Here is a 21,460-nt window from a genome sequence, read left to right on the forward strand (position 1 = left end):
AAAGAAAGAAAGTACTCAGAGAGACAAAGAGGGGAAAGAAAGAACAGAGAGAAAGAAAGAAAAAAGAACAGAGGGAGAAAGAAAAAAGAAAAGAGAGAAAGAAAGAGGGGACAGAAAAAAGAACAGAGAGAATGAAAGAAAGAGGGGAAAGAAAGAAAGAAAGAAAGAAAAAACAGAGAGAGTGAAAGAAAGAGGGGAAAGAAGAAAGTACAGAGAGAGAAAGAAAGAAAGAACAGAGGGAGACAGGAAGACAGAGAAAGAAAAAGAACAGAGAGAGAAAGAAAAAAGAACAGAGAGAAAGAAAGAGGGGAAGATAGAGAACAGAGAGAGAAAGAAAGAAAGAAAGAAAGAAAGAGAAAGAAAGAAAGAAAGAAAGAAAAAGAAAGAGGAGAAAGAAAGAGCAGAAAGAGAGAAAGAAAATAGAGAGAGAAAGAAAGAACAGAGAAAGAAAGAAAGAACAGAGAGAGAAAGAAAAAAGAAAGATTAGAGAGAGAAAGAAACAACACAGAGAGAGAGAAACAGAGAGAGAAAGAAAGAAAAAACAGAGAAAGAAAGAAACAGAGAAAGACAGAAAGAAAGATTAGCGAGGGAAAGAACAAACAGAGTGAGAAAGAAACAGAGAGAGAAAGAAAGAATAAAGATACAATAGCAGCCCAGCTCCCATTTTAGTACCCACCTGAGCCTCCCAATGCAGGACATATCATGATCTGCTCACATGACCGGCATCCCCGATTCCAAGGCAATCCCGCTGTCAGCACCGTCGGAGGAGGACGAGGTGATGGATCTGAAGCATTCCCTGAAGTGCGTCCATGGTTTCGTAACAATCTCCTCCCGAAATTACCTCATTTCCAGTCAGCTTCCAGCACATCACTTCCGATGGAATGTCACGTGCGAGTTTTAAAGTGCTCCTCTGGGCTCCGCCATGTACTCCTGTGTCCACGGGAAACGTAAGCTCCCGGCCGGGACAGCAGCGCAGACGTCAATATCGGGACTTTCCCTTGGATTTGGGACGGTTGGGAGGTATGAATGCTCCCCACCATACACCTTGTACACGCACGGCTATACACACCTCATGCACACACGGTTCCGCTTTGTATGCCTCGTACACACATGGCTCCGCTCCGTACACACATTGCTCCATTTCATAAACCTCGCACAAACACGGCTCTGCTCTACTCCGGACACACACGGTTCAGCTCCGTAAACTTCATACACAGGGCTCCATTTTGTACACCTGGTACACACACGGCTCCACTCCGTATATCCCGTACACACACATGGCTCCATACACTTCATACACACAGGGTTCCGTTCCGTACATCTCGCACACACACGGCTCCGCTCCGTACACCAAGTAAACACACAGCTCAGCTCCGTACACACACGGCTACGCTCTGCACACCCCATACATATATGGCTCCGCTCCGCACACCCCATACACACAGGGCTCCACTCCATACACTTTTTACACACACGGCTCCGCTCCACACACCCCATACACACGCGGCTCCTCTCCATACACCTCGCACACATATGGCTCCGCTCCGTAAACGTTGTACACATGTGGCTCTCCTCCGCACACCCCATACACACGCAGCTCCTCTCCATACACCTCGTACACACACGGCTCCGCTCCGTAAACGTTGTACACATGTGGCTCTCCTCCGCACACCCCATACACATGCGACTCCACTCCATACACCTCATACACACATGGCTCCACTCCGTACACCTCGTGCACACAAGGCTCCGCTCCGTACACCTCGTAAACCACAGACGGCACTTGCTGCCCCACGCTTCCAGCTCATCTCAGAACCTCTGCCTGGTCCCTGCCAGACTGGACTTTTACATATGGCACTTTAGCCCCTCCTGCACATTCATACTGCCGTGATTGCTTCTTTTTCTCTTGTGCTTTAAGTGAGGTTTAAAAAGACCCGACATAGGGTCAAAACGTTACCTCAACGCACTATTCCCCTGTGGTGTCTTCAATAAAAAAATTTTGCATTGAAAATCAAAATTTCCCAGAGTGCAGCTGTTTTCTCTTCACTGGACATCCACACTGTAAACCCCTCCTGACCCCACACTTAAACTTCCCCTCATCCAGCACCATGACAACCAGAAGAGTCCTGCATATACTGAGGCCCCTGATAATGTGACTCTTGACTCTTCCCCTCCTGTGACCTCATCACAGGTCCTGTGCGCACAGAACAGCCTAGCAATGTCATTGCTGGGATTTATTAGCAGTGAGGGGCTGAGGTGGGTCTCTCTGGGAGGGTGAGGAATGGATGGGGTCGGTGCATGGGGGGGCATGGCGGCTTATCAGTGCAGTGCGGGAAAAGTAAACTCCCACCCGGGACAGCGGGGCAGACTTTAAAAATCAGGACTGTCCCGCTAGATCCAGGGCAGTTGGGAGGATTGTATATAAACATCAGTGCAAGGCATGCAGACACTGTATGTAGGTATAATATGGGGAATATGGAAAACCACAGAAGAAAATGCGACCATAGATCCATAATGTTAAAGTACAAAACGTCTTTATTAAATAATTGACAGAAAAGGACAACTGGAGAACATGTGCAAATGGCAACCAAAGTGCAAATAGTGAAAAAATGCAAAATGAGCAGTCCAGCCACAGTCAAACCCTGTTACATAAATGCATACCTAAAAGGACTCTATCAATGATAGGGGGAAAAAGATAGACAGTCCTATATATTGGACTGGCTACGCATGTTAAATCTATATGTGATAATAACTATAATAGAAAAAATATATATATAGTGCCCATATCCGTTTCCCATATGTGCTCTATAGGTCACACAATCAGAACCCATTCACATACTGCCACAAGGCAGAATCAGCTTTATTACTAGAGCACACTAAGGGAACAGAGGGAAGATTCCCAGCACTATTAAACATGCACCCAACCTACCCTGAAAGGGTTACTGCCCCGCAATGATGTTACCTTACTAACAGATTCAGGATGACCGGGCGGGCTGCTCGTCTCCCCGACGCGCGTTTTGGAGCTCTAGGGCTCCTTCCTCAGGGGGAGTGATTAATGAATGCATGGTGCACATTTTTATATGTGCCCACCGGAAGTGCCGTGGACACGCCGCCTGCCGCTACACTGCAGAGGTACCTCCCACCACTGACGCGGCCGGAAACACGCGGGCCCACGTGGTCCGGCACCCGACACTGGCTGGGCGTGTCACACAGGAGCAGTAGGCGCGCATGCGCTGCACTTATGAACCCCGGCGGCCATATTACAATGGGGCAAATCACCAGGACATCCACAACGGGGCAATTACAGACAAAACCACATAATGAAATAAGATAAAATAGGGAATGGAATAGAGGGGGGGATATCGGGTAACAGTGGACAAAGTAAAAATTAAAATTAAACTGCTCCGAACATAAATTTATGCATGTGCTGAAAAGGGGAGGGGCGAGGAAAAAAGGCCGGGGAGAGGAAAAACATGAAGAAAACACGGTGCTACATATGTAAATATCTTATGTCACCATACATAATGTAATAACAGGCCATGATTACAATTATTAATATATATTCATGTTACCATTATCAATACATATACTGGCCGCAATATAATATTACAATCTCATTGAGTATATATATTGTACATTACAAAAATACTGGCCACAATATGATGTTAGATGAAACTTTATAGGATCCATGAAAACGCACAATACCACAAAAAATGGCCAAGATTGAGTCACCTAGTTGGCTCAATATATTCCTCTTATATATATATGTGGCCAATAACCCCAAGGACAAGGACTAAAGGGGAGGGAAGGGTGGGGAGAGGAAGGGAGGGGGGGGAGGGGAGGAAAGGGAGGGGAAGGAAAGGAAAGGGAAAGGGGAAGGGGAGACAAGGAAAACCATCGCACAATGAATATAAAGAAAGAACGAACTTCTTATATAAAAGTCCATATCATTAACAATCCACACGGAGTCTTCAAAAAAGGAAAGCCAACGAACACATCATCCATTTCCTGGACATCTATGGACCACAACCAGTGTCGAAACTCTTCTCTGATTTCCTTCGTGGGAGTCTTTGGATTCCCTCTTTATAACCAGGGGCAATGAATCTGTGTCCCGAAACACCCCATACGCCCGAACCTAATAGTAAACTAAGAAAACAAAACAAAATTAAAAACAATACATAAAAACTACCGCACCATGGCAAGCCAAAGTACAGTCCCAAAATACAAAACTGGGATCATAAGAATGGAACGTAAGACAAACTTTCGTTTAGTCCATTGGGATGCACCGTATTAAGCGTCCAAATCCAACGCGTTTCTTTTTGAGCTAGGCGTTGGGAGATTTTTCCACCCTGAATCCCCATGTCTATCATGTCAATGCCCCTAAATTTAAGGCTGCTGCTGTCACAATTATGGTGCAACTTGAAGTGTCTCGGTAGAGTCTTCAGCAAATGCACCTCATCTTCATTGGCCGCGGACTGTATGCCCAGCACATGCTCCCTGATTCTAACCTTCAGTTGTTTGGTCGTAAGACCTATATAGATCAGGGAGCACGGGCATGTGGCATAATATATCACATTACGGGATAGGCAATTGATATTTTTCTCAATATTGAAATGTTTCTGCCCTGTAGAATCCGTAAACTTGTTGTCCTTGATCATATTAACACACGCCACACAGTGACCACAGGCCACACTGCCACCTTTCTTGCTATGGGTAAAATTATCCAAAAAGGTCTTAGGTGGGTCCCCCGTATAATGACTACGTAAAAGATGGTCTCGTAGATTCCTAGCTCTTCTAAAGGTAATTTGTGGTTTATCTGGGATGATCCTTGCTAGGATGGGGTCAGTTTGCAAGATGTTCCAAGACTTATTCAAAACACCACGTACTTGATCAGACCGGGCATTGAAGGTGGTAATAAATCTCGCTATCTCTGGTTTCTTCACCTCATCGTCAACTTTATACAGAAGAGTGTCTCTACTACTATGTTTGGCCCGTAAGTAGGCCCTCTTAGTTGACCTGTTGCTATATCCCCTTTCTGCAAAACGACCCCTCAGGTCTTTTGCTTGGGTTTCAAACTCCTCTTCTGTTGAGCATAGACGTCTGAGGCATAAAAACTGGCCTACTGGTACAGAACGTATCATGTGTGTCGGGTGTGAGGAGGATGCATGTAGGAACATGTTCGTGGCAGTAGGCTTCCTAAAAATAATGGTCTGTATATTCCACTTGGGACCCCTCCTCAGCAAAACATGTATGTAGGTATATAGATATCATTGCATACATCAAAAGGGTGCATTACTGTCTGCTGCTGCCTCTTACATATATACCTAGCTCCAGGTATCAGTGGCTAGGAATAATTTTTTTGGGCACCTTAATTCTGGTTATTTTATTCCTCCGTTTGCTTGTTGACACTGCAGACTACATCCAAATTCTTTTAATACTACATCATGAAAATCCAGCAATTTTAAACTGCTTTGCCTGTCCCAGGCATCACATCTGAGTGCGCAGAAAATTTTGGCATTTTTTTGTGGTACTGTAGTATTTTTTTGGAGTGTCTAATAAAAAAATTTTGACACCATTTTGCTGACATAAAAATATTTAGGTGCCAAAAAATATTTAGCTGGAAAAAAATATTTACCTAGCAAAAAATATTTATCTGCCAAAAACATATTTAGCTGCTCAAAAAATATTTAGCTGCCAAAAAATTATTTAGCTGTCAAAAAATATTTAGCTACTTTAATATATTTAACACTGTGTTTTGTCCGTCACAGGCATCACATAATCATTGTGCTAAATATTTAACAATTTTAGTCCTCCAAAGAATTATTTTTGTAGTGTCATAGCCTACTTATTGACACAATTTTTGTGGCCAAAAAAAAAAATCCAGGTCACATATTTAACAGTGTGATATCTCAGTCAGATACCTGATCTATCTGTGGCCTAAAATTGTGACATTTCAGGCCTACATTCCACTGTATTTGCTGTCTGTGACCCTAGTTCTATACAATATTTTGGGGTAAAAAATAAAAAAATACAGGCCACAGTCTGGTATCTCCTCAAACACCAGATCAGGTCACATATTTAACAGTGTGATATCTCCGTCAGATACCTGATCTATATGTGGCCTAGAAATTCTGGCATTTCAGGGCTACATTCCACTGTATTTGCTGTCTGTTACTCTATTTCTGTACAATATTTTGGGGTACAAAATTTAGCAACTTAAGCCCCAAGGGTGGTTTGCACGTTCATGACCGGGCCAATTTTTACAATTCTGACCACTGTCCCTTTATGAGGTTTTAACTCTGAAACGCTTCCATGGATCCCGGTAATTCTGACAATGTTTTCTTGTGACATATTGTACTTCATGTTAGTGGTAAAATTTCATTCATATAACTTGCGTTTATTTGTGAAAAAAAACGAAATTTGGCGAAAATTTTGAAAATTTCGCAATTTTCCAAATTTGAATTTTTATGCCCTTAAATCACAGAGATACGGCACACAAAAAACTTAATAAATAACATTTCCCACATGTTTACTTTACATGTTTTTTCACAAAAAAATACTTTAGGTTCAATTTTTTTATTTTACCAAGGGTAACAGGAGAAATTGGACTGCAAAAGTTATTGTGCAATTTGTCCTGAGTACGCTGATACCTGATATGTGGGGGGGAACCACTGTTTCGGCACATGGCAGACCTCAGAAGGGAAGGAGCGCTGTTTGACTTTTTCAATGCAAAATTGGCTGGAATTCAGATCTGACGCCATGTCGCGTTTGGAGAGCCCCTGATGTACCTAATCAGTGGAAACCCCCCACAAGTGACCCCATTTTGGAAACTAGACCCCCAAGGAACTTATCTAGATATGTGGTGAGAACTTTGAACCCACAAGGGCTTCACAGAAGTTTATAACGTACAGCGGTACAATTAAAAAATCATATTTTTTCCACAAAAATGATCTTTTTACCCCCAATTTTTATTTTTCCAAGGGTAGCAGGACCCTAAAAGATATTGTGCAATTTGTCCTGAGTGTGCTGATACCCCACATGTGGGGGTAAACCACTATTTGGGTGCATGGCAGAGCTCGGAAGGGAAGCAGCGCCATTTGACGTTTTTGGCTGGAATTGAGATCGGACACCATGTCGCGTTTGGAAAGCCCCTGATGTACCAAAACAGTAGAAACCCCCAACAAATGACACCATTTTGGAAACTAGACCCCCCCAGGGAACTTATCTAGATGTGTGGTGAGCACTTTGAACCCCCCAGTGCTTCACAGAAGTTTATAATGCCCGGGCGTGAAAATAAAAAATCGTATTTTTTCCACAAACATGATCTTTTAGTCACCAATTTTTTTATTTTCCCAAGGGTACAAAGAGAAATTGGACCCCAAAAGTTGTTGTCCCATTTGTCCTGAGTACGCTGATACCTCATATGTGGGAGAAAACTACTGTATGGGCACACGTCGGGGCTCGGAAGGGAAGTAGTGACATTTTGGAATGCAGACTGTGATGGAATGGTCTGCAGGTGTCATGTTGCCTTTGGAGAGCCCCTAATGTACCTAAACAGTGGAAACCCCCCACAAGTGACCCCATTTGGGAAACTAGACCCCCTAAGGAACTTATCTAGATGTATGGTGAGCACTTTGAACCCCCAAGGGCTTCACAGAAGTTTATAACGACCGGGCATGAAAATAAAAATATCGTATTTTTTCAACAAACATCTTCTTTTAGTCCCCATTTTTTTATTTTCCCAAGGGTAACAGGAGAAATTGGACCCCAAAAGTTGTTGTCCAATTTGTCCTGAGTACCCTGATACCTCATATGTGGGAGAAAACTACTGTATGGGCACACGTCGGGACTCGGAAGGGAAGTAGTGACGTTTTGGAATGCAGACTGTGATGGAATGGTCTGCAGGTGTCATGTTGCCTTTGGAGAGCCCCTAATGTACCTAAACAGTGGAAACCCCCCCACAAATGACCCCATGTTGGAAACTAGACCCCCTAAGGAACTTATCTAGATGTGTGGTGAGCACTTTGAACCCCCAAGGGCTTCACAGAAGTTTATAATGCCCAGGCATGAAAATAAAAAAATCGTATTTTTTCCACAAACATGATCAATTAGTCTCCAATTTTTTTATTTTCCCAAGGGTAGCAGGAGAAATTGGACCACAAAAGTTGTCCAATTTGTCCTGAGTATGCTGACACCACATATGTGGAAGAAAACTACTGTATGGGCACACGTCAGGGCTCGGAAGGGAAGTAGTGACATTTTGGAATGCAGACTTTGATGGATTGGTATGCGGGTGTCATGTGCATTTGGAGAGCCCCTGATATACCTAAACTATTGAAACTCCCCACAAGTGATCCCATTTTGGAAACTAGACCCCCCACGGAACTTATCTAGATGTGTGGTGAGCACTTTGAACCCCCAAGTGCTTTACAGGAGTTTATAACGCCTGAGCGTGAAAATAAAAAAATCATTTTTTTCCACAAAAATGATATTTTTGCCCCCAATTTTTTGTTTTCCTAAGGGTAACAGGAGAAATTGGACCCCAAAAGTTGTTTTGCAATTTGTCCTGAGTATGCTGATACCCTATATGTGGGGGTAAAACACTGTTTGGGCGCATGGCAGAGCTTGGAAGGGAAGGAGCACCATTTGACTTTTTCAACGCAGAATTGGCTGGAATTGAGATCAGACACCATGTTGCATTTGGAGAGCCCCTGATGTGCCCAAACAGTGGAAACCCCCCAATTATCACTCCAACCCTAACCCCAACACACCCCTAACCCTAATCTCAGCCCTAACCCTAGCCCTAGCCCTAACCCTAGCCCTAATGGGAAAATGTAAATAAATACATTTTTTAAAATGTTATTATTTTTCCCTAACTAAGGGGGTGATAACAGGGGGTTTGATTTACTATTTATGGGGGTTTTTATGTTTGGCAGCTGTCACACGCTAAAAGACGCTTTTTATTGTAAAAATAGTTTTTGCATCACCACATATTGAGAGCTATAATTTTTCCATATTTTGACCCACCGAGTCATGTGAGGTCTAATTCTTTGCGGGACGAGTTGCCGTTTTTATTGGTACCATTTTCGGGCACGTGACATTTTTTGATCGCTTTTTATTCTGATTTTCGGGACGCAGAATGAGCAAAAACCAACGTTTCATGAATTTCTTTTGGGGGGGTGCGTTTACATCGTTCCGCGTGCGGTAAAATTGATAAAGCGGCTTTATTCTTCGGTTCAGTACGGTTACAGCGATACCTCATTTAGGTCTTTTTTTATGTTTTGGCGGTTTTATGCAATGAAAACTATTTTATATAAAAAATAATTATTTTTGCATCGCTTTATTCTGCGAGCTATAACTTTTTTATTTTTTTGCGGATGATGCTGTTTGGTGGCTTGTTTTTTGCGGGGCAAGCTGACGTTTTCAGCGGTACCATGGATGTTTCTATGCGTCTTTTTGATCGCGCGTTATTGCCCTTTTTGCTCGGTGGTATGATAATAAATCATTGTCTTTTGCTTTGTTTTTTATTTTTATTTTAAGGGGTTCGCTAAAGGGGTTAACTAATGGGACAGTTTTATAGGGCGGGTCGTTATGGACGCGGCGATACCAAATATGTGTACTTTTATTGTTTTTTTTTTTATTTTCAAAAAATGAATTTATTGGGGAATATATTTTTTTTTTTACCAATTTATTTGGCGATTTTTTTAAAATTATTTTTACACTTTTTTTTTAACTTTATTACATTGTCCCAGTTGGGAGATCACTGATCTGTCACATCACAGATCACTGTGACAGATCAGCGATCTGTCACAGGCATAGACGCCGACTTCCTCCTGCCTGCGCTTTGCAGGCACTGAGGAAGCCAGCTTCCTACAGGCCCCCGAAGGTCCCTGTCGCCATCTTGGATCCGGGGGCCTGTAGGGAAAGAGCCCCCCCGCAGCATCGCTGCACATTGCGCTGCTGTGGGGGGCTCAGGGAAGCACGGAGGGGGCCCCCTCCCTGCTGATGCTTCCCTTTAACCCCCGGTACACCGCGATCGTGTTTGATCGCGGTGTACAAGGGGTTAACGTGTCGGGGGCGGTCCGTGAACGCCCCTGACACATTGTGCCGGGTGTCAGCTGTGATAAATTTCGTAATTTTCCAACTTTGAATTTTCATTCCCTTAAGTCACAGAGATATGGCACACAAAATACTTAATAAGTAACATTTCCCACATGTTTACTTTACATCAGCACAATTTTGGAACCAACATTTTTTTTTGCTAGGAAGTTATAAGGGTTAAAATTTGACCAGTGATTTCTCATTTTTACAGCACAATTTTTTTTTAGGGACCACATCACATTTGAAGTCACTTTGAGGGGTCGAAAATTCAAAGAATTTTTTGAATGTTTAAAAAAATGAACATTTAACTTTTTTTCATAGAAAAATTACTTCAGGTCCAATTTTTTTTATTTACCAAGGGTAACAGGAGAAATTGGAACACAAAAGTTATTGTGCAATTTGTCCACAGTATGCTGATATGTGATATGTGGGAGGGGACCACTTTTTGGGTGCATGGCAGAGCTCAGAAAGGAATGAGCGCCATTTGACTTTTTCAACGCAGAATTGGCTGGACTCCATGTTGCGTTTGGAGAGCCTCTGATGTGCCTAAAGAGTTGAAACTTCCAACAAGTGACACCATTTTGGAAACTAGACCCTCCCCAAGGAACTTATCTAGATGTGTGGTGAGAACTTTGAACCCCTAAGGGCTTCACAGAAGTTTATACTGTGCAGGGAAGGAGCACCGGTTGACTTTTTCAATGCAAAATTGGCTGGAATTGAGATCGGACGCCATGACGCTTTTGGAAAGCCCCTGATGTGCCTAAACATTGGAAACCCCCCATAACTGACCCCATTTTGGAAACTAGATCCCCAAGGAACTTGTCTAGATGTGTGGTGAGCACTTTGAACCCCCAAGTGCTTCACAGAAGTTTATAACACCTGGGCGTGAAAGTAAAAAAATCATATTTTTTCCACAAACATGATCTTTTAGTCCCCAATTTTTTTTATTTTCCCAAGGGTAACAGGAGAAATTGGACCCCAAAAGTTGTTGTCCAATTTGTCGTGAGTACACTGATACCGCATATGTGGGAGTAAACTACTGTATGGGCACACGTCGGGGCTCGGAAAGGAAGTAGTGACGTTTTGGAATGCAGACTTTGATGGAATGGTCTGCAAGTGTCATGTCGTGTTTGGAAAGTCCCTGATGTGCCTAAACAGTGGAAACCACCCCACAAGTGACCCCATTTTGGAAACTAGACCCCAAAAGGAACTTATCTAGATGTGTGTTGAGCACTTTGAATCCCCAAGTGCTTCACAGAAGTTTATAATGTAGAGCCATAAAAAAAAAAATTCCACAAAAATGATCTATTTACCCCCAATTTTTTTATTTTCACAATGGTAACAGGAGAAATTGGACCCCAAATGTTGTTTTACAATTTGTCCTGAGAAGGCTGATACCCCATATGTGGGGGTAAACCACTGTTTGTGCCCATGGCAGAGCTTGGAAGTGAAGAAGCGCAGTTTGAAATTTTTAAAGGCAGAATTGGCTGGAATTGAGAACAGACTCATTGTCGCGTTTGGAAAGCCCCTGATATGCCTGAACAGTGGAAACCCCCCAATTCTAACTCCAACCCTAGCCCCAACACACCCCTAAGCCCAACCCTAACCCTTACCCCAGCCTTAACCCTAACCTTAGCACTAATGGGAAAATGGAAACAAATATATATATTTTTTAATTTTATTACTTTTCCCTAACTAAGGGGGTGATAAAGGGGGGATTGATTTACTATTTATAGCGGGTTTTTATGTTTGGCAGCTGTCACGCGCTAAAAGACGCATTTTATTGCAAAAAATAGTTTTTGTATCACCACATTTTGAGAGCTATAATTTTTTTTTCATATTTTGGCCCACACTCATGTATGTGAGGTCTTATTTTTTGTGGGACGAGTTGATGTTTTTATTGATATCATTTTCGGGCACATGACATTTTTTGATCACTTTTTATTATGATTTTTGGGATGTGAATGAACAAAAACCAGCAATTCATGAATTTCTTTTGGAGGGGGGGACGTTTCCACCATTCCACGTGTGGTAAAATTGATAAAGCGGTTTTATTCTTCGGGTCACTTTGATTACAGTGATAGCTCTTTTATAATTTTTTTATGTTTTGGTGCTTTTATACAATGAAAACTATTTTATATAAAAAATAATTATTTTTGCATCGCTTTATTCTGCTAGCTATAACTTTTTTTATTTTTTTGCTTATGACCCTGTATGACTGCTCGTTTTTGCGGGACAAGATAACGTTTTCAGTGGTACCATGTTTATTTATATCTGTCTTTTTGATCGCGTGTTATTGCACTTTTTGTTCGGCAGTATGATGATAAAGCATTGTTTTTGCCTTGTTTTATTTAAGGGGTTTACTAAAGGGGGTAACTTGTGGGACAGTTTTATAGGGCGGGTCGTTACGGACACGGCAAAACTAAATATGTGTACTTTTATTATTTGTTTTTTTATTTACAAAAAAAAAGAATTTATTAGGGAATATCTTTTTTTCTTTATTCAGGAATTTTTAAAAAATTTTTACACTTTTTTTTTTTTTTACTTTATTATATTGTCCCAGTGTGGGACATTACTATATAGTCTCAGATCGCTGATCTGACACTTTGCAAAGCACTGTGTCAGATCAGCGATCTGAAAGGCAGTGCAGGCGGTTTCTCAGCACCTGCTCTCAGCACATGGCGCACATCGCATTGTTCCGAGGGTATTAGGGAAGCACGCAGGGAGCCCCCTCCATGCGCGATTCTTCCCTATGCCCCCGGAGCACTGTGATCATGTTTGTCGGAGTTGAATGAGATGAATGTCATCCGCTCAATGCCGACTTTTATTCCCCATTGACTTGCATTGGGGTTGGGTTTCGGACGAAACTCCGACTGTTGTGAGTTCATTTTTCCCTTCACCATTGAGGTCTGATGAACTCCCTCCTCTAGTGAAGGAAGGTAGTGAGACTAATTACCAAACACCTGGGCAGCTAGATGATGACTGGGTGGCTGGAATTGAGGACTGGATATAAGGCTGCCGACGCCCTTCCTGGCTGGTGATTTTCCTGCTGGATTCTTGGAGACCAGTCTGATTCCTGCATCTCTAAGATAAGTTTTTCTGCTCTGCTTTGTACTCTTCAGTTTTGTTTTTGTTTTGCCTTGTTTTTTGGGAGTTCTGCCATCCCCGGCCGGGGGTGAGCTGAATTCCTTTTTTGTCTCTGTTCTGTTGATATTTTGCTCTGTCTTCAGAATATACCTGAGTGCTGATATAGTCTTTTGAAGCCTAGCGACTTCAGGGCCTGTTTTTCCTATCAGTCGGTTGGCTCATTTTGATAGGGTTTTTGCGGATGGCAGACAGCAGCTTTCCTATCCTGTCCTATGTAGTTAGCTTGGGCCCCATCATTTGCTCAACCTATCTTTCTATCTGTGTTAGTGTTTTCATCTTGCTTCACCGTCATTATATGTTGGGGGCTGCCTATTGCTTTGGGGTCTGCTCTGGGGCTGTTTAGTTTTTCCCCTTTCTGTCTTTAGGCTATATAGTTCTCCGGCTGTGATCGAGGGGTCTAGGGCACCGTAGGAACCCCCCACGGCTACTGCTAGTTGTTGTGGATAGGTTCAGGGGTCTGCAGTCCGATAGCTGCCAACCTCTCTGGTTTTTCTGGACTTAGCTGGTATTTTGTTTTTTCCTCCTTCGGTGACTCATCATAACATCCGACTTTTTTGCCCTAGTCGGACCAGTTTCATCTGGATCAAATTTTGTTTCATGAAACCCGATCCGACCAAAGTCGCTCAACTCTACTGTTCAGTTTTCCATTTATAGATTTGGGCCTCTCGCCCGGTCCACTTGAAGCAGGGCAAGATGAGATCGCATGTAGCGTTACCCAAATATTTGAGCAGCCACGGTCACACGAAGACAACGATGGAAACGTGTCACAAGAGGTGAACGATGATGAGACACAATTGCTAGCAAGTCAGGAGGAGGACGAGGGTGCGCCAATGGAATCCGAGGTGGTGGATGATATAGTAACTGACCCAAAATGGCAGGAGGACATGCAGAGTGAGTACAGCAGCACACAGGAGGAGGGAGGCATAGTACCCCAACAGGCAGGAAGAAGCAGTGTGTTGGCCACAGAGAGAAGGCGGGCAACATTCCTCGCAACACCAGCACAACGGAAGTTGGCAGCCCAACTGTTAGGTCTTCTCGAGTATGGTTGTTTTTAAAGACTCTGCCGATAACCCCAAACAGGCCATTTGCACCACCTGCCATGCCTGCATCGGTAAGAGTAGCAAAACTAACAACCTGACCGCCACCAGCATGATCAGGCACATGGCAGCAAAGCACCCAACTTTGTGGGCTGAACCCCAGGCCCCAGGAACAGTGTCTGTGGGTGAAAACACTGCTTCTTCCACTGTTGTGTGTGCAAGCCAATCCGCTCTCCACAGGGCATGCGAAGATGCCTCCTGCCCTGCACCTGTCATTGCCCACACTCAACTACCACCATTATCAAGCACGTCCACCTCCTTGTCCCAGCGCAGCCTTCAGTTGTCCATACCCCAGTCATTGGAATGCAAGCATAAATACGCAGCCGACGACCCACAGGCCACAGTACTAAATTCAAACTTTCTCATTTGCTAGCGGTTGAAATGTTGCCGAAATGTGGCCGTCCCAAGGTACTCAGTCCCCAGCTGCCACTATTTCACCCGTTGTGCCGTCCCCACATTAAACAAGCTCGTGTCCCTCAACATTACCCATGCCCTGAACAATGCTGTTGCTGGGAAAGTCCACCTAACCATGTACATGTGGACAAGTGCTTGTGAGCAGGGACGCTACATCTCGATGATGGCACACTGAGTTAACATAGTGGAAGTCGGGACCCAGGCAGACCTCGGAATGGAACACGTCCTCCCGATGCCAAGGATTGTGGGCCCTACATCAATCAGGGCTGCCCCCACAGTCTACAGCTCCTGCATCTCATCCTCCACCTCCATTTTTCCTCTTCAGAGTGGACATGGATGTCAGACATATGTACCATCCTCCAAAACTTTGAGGAATCCACCAAAATGATGAGCGGCGATGACGCCATAATTAGTGTCACCATCCCTCTTCTCTGCATTCTGAAAAGCTCTCTGCTCAGAATGAAAGAGGATGCACTGCAGGCAGAGCACAAGGAAATATAGCAAGGAAGCATACAGGGTGATTACACAAAGCCCAGCCTCATATCATCCCAACGTGGATTGGTTGACAAGGAATAAGAGGAGAAAGAACAAGAGGCACTTTCATGCGCTATAGATGGTACTACAAGCACAACTGTCATAACATCTGTTCAGGATGGATAGCCTGAGGACAGGGAGGAGGAGAAGGAGAGGACACCATGGTCAGTCATCCTGTTGGTGAGGACACGGAAGGCTTGCCTGTTACCAGTCTGGCCCGCATGGCTGACTTTATGTTGCGCTGCATTTCTCGTGACCCTCACATTATGAAAATTTGCGGTGACACTCATTACTGGTTGGTGACACTTCTAGACCCACACTACAAGGAGAACTTTGAATCTCTTCTTCCAGAGGCAAACAGGTCTATTAAAATGATGCAGTACCAGAGGGCCCTTGTTGCAGAATTATTAAAAAAATTCCCATCTGAAAACGCTTGTGGCAGACGTCACAGTTCATTGGACAACCAAGGAGTACAGGCAAGAGAGACACATCTCCAATCCAGCAGAGGCAGGGGAACACTGGCAAAGATCTGGGAGAGTTTTCTCAGACCCTCCCATCGCCCTGGCCAAGAGGTGCGGGGTAATGCCACAAGGAATGGAATGTTTTGGAAGATGCTGAGGGAGTACCTTGCTGACCGTACCAATGTCCTCCGTGATTTCTCTGTGCCTTTTAATTATTGGGTATCCAAACTGGACATGTGGCATGAACTGACTCTCTACGCCTTGGAGGTCCTGGCCTGCCCTGCTGCTAGCTTTTTGTCAGAGCGGTTTTTTAGTGCCACTGGTGGAATTATAACTGATAAGTGCATTTGCCTGTCAACTGAAAATGCAGACAGGCTGACTCTTATAACACTGAACAAGGGCAAGATTGTGCCAGACTTCTCTACTCCACCGAATGATACCAGCGGAACATAACCTCCAATACAGTGTCTTTTTTTGGGAGGTTTATTCCCATGCACCTCTTCACACCCACACATGGGTATACGCTTCCTGATTCTGGCTATTTGGTGTCATCCTTCTCCTCATCATCCACCAGACCACCACCACTAGAACATGAGGGTGACCGTGTTGAATGCTGCTACAGCCTCTCTAGTTTGTTGAAAGGGTATTTATGATGCCCGTTCAAAAATTTAAAAAAGTATGTACCCCACAGGGGGAAATGTTTGCCAGCCCATACACTAGTGTATGGGCATTCCTAGTAAAGGAGACCTGCTCCTTTATAATGGGAACATTTTTTATGAGGCCTTCCTCTACGTCTCTTTCAAGGGGCATTGGATTGCCTCCTAATTTTTAGCAGGCCTTGCATTCAATACATAAGCAAACATTATGGGAGACACACTTTCTTCTTATGGGAATATTTATGTCATGAGGCTCTCAAGTACTTCTGTTGAACGACTTATTTGTGTGCGTGTTACTTTGTGGCAAGGCAGGCCTTGCATTCAATGCATAGGCAAACAGTATGGCAGTAGCAAAAGAATAATCTGAACTTGGTTTTCCTGTGGCCTTCTAGTTCGTGGGTTCAAAGGCTTATTGGGGTGCATGTGACTTTGTGGCAGGGCATGCAAAATGAAAAATAATGGGAACTTTGGTTTCATGTGGCCAACAAGTACGTCTATTCCAAGGGTTGTTGGAGTGCGTGTAACTTTGGGGCAAGGCAGCCCAATGCATAGGCAAACACTTTGGGAGACCCACTTTCTTATAATGGAAACATTTTTTCAGGAGGCCCTCCTGTATGTCTCGTGAAAGGGGTATTGGGTTGCGTCCTAATTTTTGGCAGCCCAGTCACTCAAAGCATAGGCAATATAGGAAACCCACTGTTTTATGCCGACTGATGCCCCTATAAAAATAGGCTTTGTGACTTTAAGGGTATGTGCACACGCTGCGGATTCCGCTGCGTTTCCGCAGCGTTTTTGGCCGCTGCGGACCAGCAGCAGTTTTAGCTGCGGAGTACAGTACCATTCAAATGAATGGTTAAAAAAAAACGCTGTGTAGACGTTGCGGAAAAATCCGCGCGGATTTGCTGCGGTTTTGAAACCGCAGAAAGAAGTGACATGTCAATTCTTTCTGCAGAATCCGCAGTGGGTTCCTATCTCCACCATTGTGGAGATGGTGAATCCGCAGGACCAAACCGCAGTCAAAACCGCAGATAATCCGCAGGTCTTTTGACCTGCGGTTTATCTGCGTTTTTTGCAAAATCCGTGCGGATTAATCCGCAGCGGATTCCGCAGCGTCTGCACACACCCTAAGAGTCCCTCCTTCATAAGTGAAACAAGATGTGTCTGATGAAGTGTCACACACCACATGGCCAGCTATGGTTGTTAAATGATACAATGACATCTCCCAGTAAATGCGTTAGTATTGGTTGAAAGCAATGGTAACGTTGAAAAACGCATCAAAAACGCCACAGGACTCTTTACTCGATAACAGCAATACATCTTCATCTACAGCAGTACGTCACTTCTTCCTTCACTTCACACGTATGAACCACACAGAAAAGCTGACACGTCACAAGGAGCACGATGAACACGGAACACTTCCCTTCATCCTGAGCCCGACTTCAGCCCACGAAGGTACCTGTCTTATCCATTGCAGCTCACCCCTTTACGGCACTGTTGCTCCTGTACGTGTCCTAGGTTTGCAGCTCACTAGACTCTCCACAAAGCTCCTGTACTCCAGCTCCCACAGGGCCTCTCCCACGGACCTCCCTAGCTTGCACAACTCCAGACACAGGCTGAATTCAGTAGACTGGCTTGGGTTGTCACTTCAGCTCTTCCTTGCTGTTAGGAGTGGCGGAAGGCACTAAATAAAAATATAAATAAAGTGCCTTCGCCACTCGGGGTCCACCGTGCGGTAGATCGAGAAACCGCAGCTAAGTGATGCAGAGCAATCTAGCGGTAGTGTGCAAAGGGTTTAGATGGCACCCAGATGCACAAAGGAATCTCTGTTAAACGCACAGAGCCAATAAAGAAAATACAACAACGTAGAGCCTGTTCAGAACACAGGGACTCAGCGGTGCACGAGCGGTATATGGTCACCGGAGTGGTTAAAAAATGGCACTCACTCTGCCAGGACCTACCGTAAACTCTTGTGGAAAACTGCGCTGCAACTGGAGATGCAAACAATAGCTGCAACAGCAGCGCGGTGTGAGACTTGCCGCAAGTTAACACCGCAGTAACGCAAGCGCGATGTTAGACGCTAGCAGGTGCAATAGTGGAGCAATGGCGCGCTGGCGCTGACTACTGGCTATAACTCATTCCCACACACAACCGTAATATCCAAGGAAGGGGGTTTCAAATGAGTCATTCACCAGTCCATTCATCCATACACACAGCAAGTATGAATATACTAGCCATGCGCGCTTTTTATGGCAAACTGGACCTTCCAAAGGTTTCCAGATCTCTGAGCTGAGCCAATGGAATCTGGAGCAGTACCTGAGCACCTGACTCCTGAACTCCAATGGCCGATCGTCCCATGAGCATGCTCAGAGGAAGGAACGAAGGACTTAGCCCCCGGAGAGAGTTGCTGTGAAGCAATCTCCTCTGCAATCTCCTTTGCTTTAGACAAAGAGCAGGAGACTGCAGCATGTGAGGGTCTAGATTCCTGCCTAGTAATGGACGAAATCTGACTCCTAACATTACCCCCCTCCTAGGGCCCCCTCCTCACTGAACCTTCCGAGCCACCAGCCTGTGCCCGACAGTGGTATAGGCCTCAGACTCGTCCGAATGCGAGCCTGATGTCCTGGTAGGTGACAAAGAAAACCGGGACACACGGAAGGTATCAGCGGGAGCAAGATCGTCAGGGCTCAAAAGGGACACCCGGGAGATGAAGGGAGCGGGAGTTTCAGGAGAGCGGCGCCGTGTATCAGCGGCGGTCGCCACACTCCATCTGGGAAGACTATCCCGAGCACAAGAGGTGCATGCCCGAATAAACCTTTTAACGTCCCAAGCCCTGTGCGGCCACCAATATGATCCGGCCAGAGACTTCGTGGTCTGCATGTAGCCACGATGGCCATTCGCATTGGACGCGTGTGCCCACGCGAGAATCTTAGGCCGCAAGCGAGGAGGAACAAAGTTCTCGCTGACCGACTCACAATCTGACCATTGTGGGGCGCTGTCTTCCTGAGGAGCAGCATATAGATGGTGACAACCACATATGGACTCTTGAGCCGGGCGTGACTCAAAAACGGCATGAGACACCTCCATGGGCTCTGGAGGTAGAACCTCTGGCTCGGGCAGCTCCAGAGGCTCAAAAAGGTTGGGAGCTGGAGTACCTCTCCGTTTGGAGTGAGCACGCTCCGAAAAACGGAGGTCAGTACGGGAGGAAATGGATATTAACTCCTCCAGAGAAGTAGGGATCTCTCTAGTAGAGAGAGCATCCTTGACATGCTCCGCTAAACCTCTCCAAAACACTGGAATCAGTGCCGTGTTGGACCACTCCAGCTCGGACGCCAGTGTCCGAAAACGGACGGCATACTGGCTAACCGAGAGGGATCCTTGAGACAAGGCAAGCAACTGTAGAGAGGTGTCGTGTGTGACCCGTGGACCGAGAAAAACTTGCTTGATGGCTGTTAACAAGTGGGCAGTGGTCCGAATATCAGGGTCACCATGCTCCCATAAAGGCATAGCCCATTCCAGCACCTTGCCCGACAGAAGGGAAATAATAAAGGCCACCTTGGCCCGTTCTGTAGGGAATTGCGCAGCCAGCAGCTCTAGGTGGATTGAGCACTGGCTGATGAAAGCCCTGCAGGAGGCGCCATCACCAGAATATTTATCAGGCAACGGGAGGCGGGTAACTGTCGGCGCAAGGGTGGACATGGGCATATGACCTACCGCGTCTGTGAGTGCCTGTACAGCAGCATCAGTGGCTTGTGACGCTGCAAGAGCCTCTCAAGAGTAGCCAAGCGACCCTCGAGCTGTCATACACACTGCAGAAGTTGCTGCTGTTCTGCCATCACTAGCCAGACTCTGGCGCTAGTATTATGTTAGGAGTGGTGGAAGGCACTAAATAAAAATATAAATAAAGTGCTTTCGCCACTCGGGGTCCACCGTGCGGTAGATCGAGAAACCGCAGCTAAGTGACGCAGAGCAATCTGGCGGTAGTGTGCACAGGGTTTAGATGGCACCCAGATGCACAAAGGAATCTCTGTTAAATGCACAGAGCCAATAAAGAAAATATAACAATGCAGAGCCTGTTCAGAACACAGGGACTCAGCGGTGCACGAGCGGTATATGGTCACCGGAGTGGTTAAAAAATGGCACTCACTCTGCCAGGACCTACCGTAAACTCTCGTGGAAAACTGCGCTGCAACTGAAGACGCAAACAATAGCTGCAACAGCAGCGCGGCGTGAGACTTGCCGCAAGGTAACACCGCAGTAACGTAAGGGTGATGTTAGACGCTAGCAGGTGCAATAATGGAGCAATGGCACGCTGGCGCTGACTACTGGCTATAACTCATTCCCACACACAGCCGTAATATCCAAGGAAGGGGGTTTCAAATGAGTCATTCACCAGTCCATTCATCCATACACACAGCAAATATGAATATACTAGCGCATGGCGGAACAGCCATGCGTGCTTTTTATAGCAAACGGGACCTTCCAAAGGTTTCCAGATCTCTGAGCTGAGCCAATGGAATCTGGAGCAGGACCTGAGCACCTGACTCCTGAACTCCAATGGCCGATCGTCCCATGAGCATGCTCAGAGGAAGGAACGAAGGACTTAGGCCTCTTTCACACTTCCGTTTTTGACAATCAGTCAAGATCCGCCAATTGTGAAAAAAAACGGATCCGCCATTTTTCTTTGCGGATCCGTTTTTTCCCCATTGACTTTCATTATTGGCGGATCCTGACTGATTGCCGTCCGTTTCATCCTTTTTTTAAGGATCCGCCACAATGTTAGTGTCCGTCAACATCCTCAAAGATTTGTAAACGGAGCTTGCAACGTTTTTTTGCCCGGCGGATCCTCCAGACACTGAATTAACCTCAAAATCTGTCTGGGTGCCGGACAAAAAAAAAACTCTCTCTCTCTCTCTCTCGGCCAGCGTTTCCTTTAAAATTCCTCATTTTCAGGATCCGTCTAAAAACGGATCCTGTGCCATCCGTTCATGTCAGTTGAGAACGGATCCATTTGTCTGCCTTTTTGGCAGATTGTAACTGATGCAAATAACTG

The 21,460-nt window shown here is 45.1% G+C and overlaps 1 long non-coding RNA gene across 1 annotated transcript in view; it reads right to left on the reverse strand.

The window, feature by feature from the left end:
- Window positions 1-4,017: 4,017 nt before the first annotated feature.
- LOC141052021 (uncharacterized) overlaps window positions 4,018-21,460 on the reverse strand; it is a 104,201-nt gene continuing 86,758 nt past the window's right edge. The window contains exon 3 of the long non-coding RNA XR_012220727.1: window positions 4,018-4,146. This is a non-coding gene — a long non-coding RNA (uncharacterized lncRNA). The remainder of the gene's footprint in view (window positions 4,147-21,460) is intronic.

Source organism: Dendrobates tinctorius, unplaced genomic scaffold (genome assembly GCF_039654945.1).
Source record: "Dendrobates tinctorius isolate UK_male_01 unplaced genomic scaffold, ASM3965494v1 ptg000158l, whole genome shotgun sequence".
In the NCBI taxonomy this organism is placed as follows: domain Eukaryota; kingdom Metazoa; phylum Chordata; class Amphibia; order Anura; family Dendrobatidae; genus Dendrobates; species Dendrobates tinctorius.